This window comes from Limulus polyphemus, unplaced genomic scaffold (genome assembly GCF_000517525.1).
Source record: "Limulus polyphemus unplaced genomic scaffold, Limulus_polyphemus-2.1.2 Scaffold338, whole genome shotgun sequence".
NCBI lineage: Eukaryota > Metazoa > Arthropoda > Merostomata > Xiphosura > Limulidae > Limulus > Limulus polyphemus.
Genome location: NW_013665948.1, coordinates 682,876 through 688,007, shown reverse-complemented (window position 1 = coordinate 688,007; position 5,132 = coordinate 682,876).

Sequence of the window (5,132 nt, the reverse complement as noted above, 5' to 3'; positions counted from 1 at the left end):
CTGAGTCATGGCATATGACATCCAGGATTCTAGGGCCATATTGGATGTTTGGAGAGACCTATACATTCTGATAGCTCTAATGTTTAACATAGCTGAGTCATGGCATATGACATCCAGGATTCTATTGGATGTTTGGAGAGACCTATTCACTATTAGGTGAATACATACATTCTGATAACTCTAATGTTTAACATAGCTGAGTCATAGTGTTACTGCAAGCATTCTCAAGCTATGAAATGTGGCATCTCAGCACTTACATCTTCCCACCTGGTTTATGAAAACACTAAATTTCACTTTCGTCACGAGTTTGTTATCTATAACTCAGGAACTTGCAGAACATACGTCAATGAGATTTTGATTCCTAACCTATTTTGTTCAGCGTGTAATGGAAAAATGAATATCACATAGGTATTACACAGAACAGCGAAAGAGGTGTATCGAATGAATGGTTCCTTCTGGAAATGCCGATCCACGCTATGTCATCTGGTAAAGTGATAAACTACCTATTGGCGGTAGTTTTCTGAAGATATAATAGAATCGTTACCACGCTCTCTTGGCTAAACTAATTAAAAGCACAGAACCGAAGAAATAAGGTAAATTTTATTACGGGCAAGAAAGCAATATACAGAAATGGTAGTCCTTTATATTTAAACAGATTAATGGATACAGGACTAGCACAGCTATTACAGCTTCACGCTGAGGAAAGATATTTCGTCGACGTGTAAAAACAAAACAAAGGAAGAAGTTCAGTATCTATCAGCTTCGTACAAGTACAGTAAAGAATTCCCTGGATAAGGTGATAAAAATAAAGCACCAGGTCTTCAGAAAGACATCAGACTAGCTGTAATTACCGACTAGAGAAAATTCGTAATTGCTAAAACACATCAGTCGCCACGGCTGTTTACAGCGATTACATCCTCTGGTTCCAAGGGTTGTATCAAAAGTGTTAGGGTTGAAGTGCGTGCTAACTTCTCGCTTTTCAATTCCAGCATAATTAGATTGGAGTGTTTCACTTAATCAATAATGAATGTAAATCTTGAGGGAAACACGTGATTTTCGCGATATGATTTAGGATACGGTTTTTGTTTTGTTTCAGAATTTCACGCAATGATACACAAGGGTGTCCCTAATTTTGATACATTAGAAGGAAGGTAGCTAGCTAGTCGAAAGGACTAACCGCCAATTCTTAGAATACTCTGTTTGAACGAATATTGGGATTTATCCGCCCCTCTTGCAGAGTACCCAACCCATAGCCCCAAAGTGCGGATCGCGTTTTTGCGATTTTATATTAAATATTTCTTAAAGAAGAAAATCATAACAAATTAGCTGATCCGATAGCAAGCACGCTCCTGTATTCTCCTTATTCTCCAATCAGCTACACATTTGTGTTCTATTAACTGAGCGCATTGATTTTTTTACCATAAATTGAGTTAAATATGTTATGGACATCAGGTTCAAAAGGGTTAAGACATATAATTTATTATTTGAACAGTTTTTTACAGTATGTATCACATGAAAATAAACCTACAGGCTTGCGAACACTAACAGTTTCGACTCGCCTGGATGGACATGATGACAGGTGATAAGAAGTTAAAAACTTTAGGACCATCAAAATGAACTCTTTTATTTATTTATTTTTTGCCTCTAAGTGATTCTTCTCTTAATGAAATCAAGTATTTCATTCAAAACAATATTTATTACTGGGATAAGGAAAAATATACCAACGAAATGTTCTATCTATGTGATTTTCCTTATTCCAGTAAAAACCGCAAAAAAAAAAAGATATTGTTTTAAATAGAGTTTCCAAAAATGATACACGTGGTGGGCAGAGCACAAATAGCTCATTGTGTAGCTTTGTGCTTCATTACAAACAAACAAACCAATAATAGGTCTCCGTGTATACTAGACCATAGTATTTTACATATGGTGCTACTCCAGTAATATGGCCCCCCAGTAGCACAGCAGTATGTCTGCGGACTTACAACGCTAGAATCCGGGTTTCGATTGTGTAGCTTTGTGCTTAATCACAAACAAATAAGAGTGTTACGTATGCTGACACTATTTTAAACAATTTTTGAAATTAAATGCGATAGATATCCCAATTGCGTTTTATTTCCTGAAAAATATCAATCGTGTAAAATGAACTTGTTTGTAGCAAGTGTCTAAGTCATTTATTGTCTTACGATCATGGCTTGACGCAAATGAAATAGCAGAAGTTGTAGTGTCGATTGAAAAGAAAAAGAAAATAAATATTTCCTACCGTAAAGACGAATTGACCCTTCAGTTTCCCCTAGCGAGTTTTTTGCGAAACATCGGTACTTTCCGTAGTCAACAGGTTCAACGTTCTTTATGGTAAGTTTCATGTAAACCTTGTAAGTTTCTTCTCTAGTGTCACAGAAATATTTGTTGTTTGATACGATCATAGCGCCATCATCTTTTGTCCAATAGTTCACAGGCATGGGAAATGCTTCTGTGTGACATTCGAGCGTAACGTCACTTCCTAGTAACCCTCCGACCAATTGGTGAGGAATCCAAATCAGCGGTGGAACTGAACAAAATGATAGAACTTTATTACAATTGAGTTCGGATCAAATGATGATGCTTAGTACTTAAATGGTGCCGAAACTGAAGCTTGTTAAATAAAAAAAATGGCTTCTATATAATAATGAAGAACTTTCAAATGAAAAGTGATAGGTTTTTCCGACACTCTACTTAAACAATATTTTTTTAATAAAAATGATCCGACACTCTACTTAAACAATAGTTTTTAAATTCCGGGGATCCGGCATGGCCAGGTGGTTAGAGCACTCGACTCGCAATCTGAGGGTCGCGGGGTCGAATCCCAGTCCAACCAAACATGCTCGCCCTTTCAGCCGTGGGGGTATTATATGTGACGGGCAATCCTACTACTCGTTGGTAAAAGACTAGCCCAAGAGTTGGCGGTGGGTGGTGATGACTAGTTGTCTTTCCTCTAATCTTTCACTGCAAAATTAGGGACGGCTTGCGCAGATAGCCCTCGTGTAGGTTTGCGCGAAATTAAAACCAAAATCATACCAAACGTCCTCTGGTGGGTCAGACTTACAACACTAAATTCCGCAGTTGGATTACCTGTGATGGAAAGAGTGCAAAAAGGTCTCTCTATCCCTCTCACACACCGGTATTTTGTTTATATGTATAAATATATGTATGTGTACGTAAACTAGAATTCAATATAGATATCTATAATAAAACTTGATGTTTTTTTTTCTTTCAAACTGTTCTTTATTGGACCAGTTCCACAGCATCACAGGCTACTTCAGCGTAAATATTGTCCTTAGTAACTTTAATGTAACTTCAGAGTTACCCACAGTATAATTGAGGTACGTCCTTTTTATGCTACTAAGTGAAACAGGTTTGTCTACATTAAAAACAGAAATTTTCAAACAATAAAGTCACGTACCGACCCGACAGAGACGTTTACTGAAGTAATTTTGTTTAACCAAATTTCAGAAGGCCAAATTATAAGGAAATTAAAAAACTTTTTCGGCGCTCTAAAAATTCGTTTTATCTATCATTCCTTGAACACAAGACTTAAGAATAAAAAAAAACTTTGCTTCTCGCTACACTTAATTAAAACTAACGACCTTTGTTAGGCTTAGCTGTTGAACACAACAAAAAGATAGACAAAAGTTTTTTGATGAAGCATATTCATATGAAGTAAATTCGTATTTTTGTACTTTATTTTCTGCTTTGTGCTACTGCTTTTCCATGTCTTGAGATATTTTGTGTAGTGCCTATCTCGATTATTGCCATTACGCAGTTGCAACAACTTTTAAAAATACCCCCCTGGTTATTGGTTAGTAACCTAACTTTTGACAGTTTGATTGGTTAATTTCCTATTAGACTCAGTTATAGGTTACTGCGTCTTCAGTGATGTTTTTATCATCCAGGCATTCGATGCATTTAGTTTGCTGTTATAGATAAATGTCTAACCCTTGTAATTCCCAGTCGTGTTTATTTGTTGTTGTTTTTCTCTTTAGCGCAAAGCTACACATAAGGTGTTCTGTCCACCACGGGGAATCGAACCACGGTTTTCTTTTGTTTTTTTTTATTCCTATAAACTCCCAGTGGAGCATAGGGCCGCAACAACACCTCGCGAACGGAAGGTGTTGTTGCAGTTACTTGTAGCAGGTTGGTTTTTACGGGGTGGAGTTGCTAGCCCCGCGCCCAACCCTCCTCCTTTCTCATCCTGGACTTGTGACCAGACAAAGGCGGAGGTTGGCATGTTTGGTGTGACGGGGATTCGAACCTGCGACCCTCAGATTACGAGTCGAGTGCCCTAACCACCTGGCCATGCCGGGCCCGAACCACGGTTATAAGTTCTAAAATGTTATTACCGTTGACCCATTGGAAGACCAAGCATTTAAAAGAAATATCTATTTTAAACAACATGTCAACATATTGTGATAGGCTTCATAAATAGATCTAACAAGTATATATAAGTACTTTTCTAGACGTTTCGTCATACTCATAGTGCCTAATATCGATCGTTGATGGCGCCATCTGTGAGATATAAATTATGCGCCCTTCCTCAAAAAAAATGTAATCTTTCTAATGATTTACAAGATAATAAAATGTTATATTATATACTTGTATTAACTAAACATTATACGTTAAGGCCATATACACATAACATAATACGATAAACTTTCTAGGTGACAGATTAAGATGTCCCTCCTCATGAAACACATGTGGTAAAGCAATTGATTTAACATTCCCGTTGTTTTCGAAATACATAACTTATTCAGGCAGCAAATTCGAGGGGCAGACAAAATAACATCTAATGGAATATTTCGGCAATGGATAAAAACTGCTATATAGTTAATACAAGTATATAGTGTCCAAATATAACTCACTTTTAACGCAGCTAGGCCTTAACTGCTTTGGTTTACCTCGTCATTACAATATACTGAACGTGAATTAGACCCAAACACAGAAATTGAAATGATTTTCACATTAATTGGAATCTTAGATGATTTAAGAATTTTTGTAGTTTTTTTTTTTTTTTAAGTTTCACTGTATTTGCCAAAAAAAAAACAACAACAAACAAAAAATGATGTGTATTTTTTTTTCTTTTTTTGTAATGTACTGAT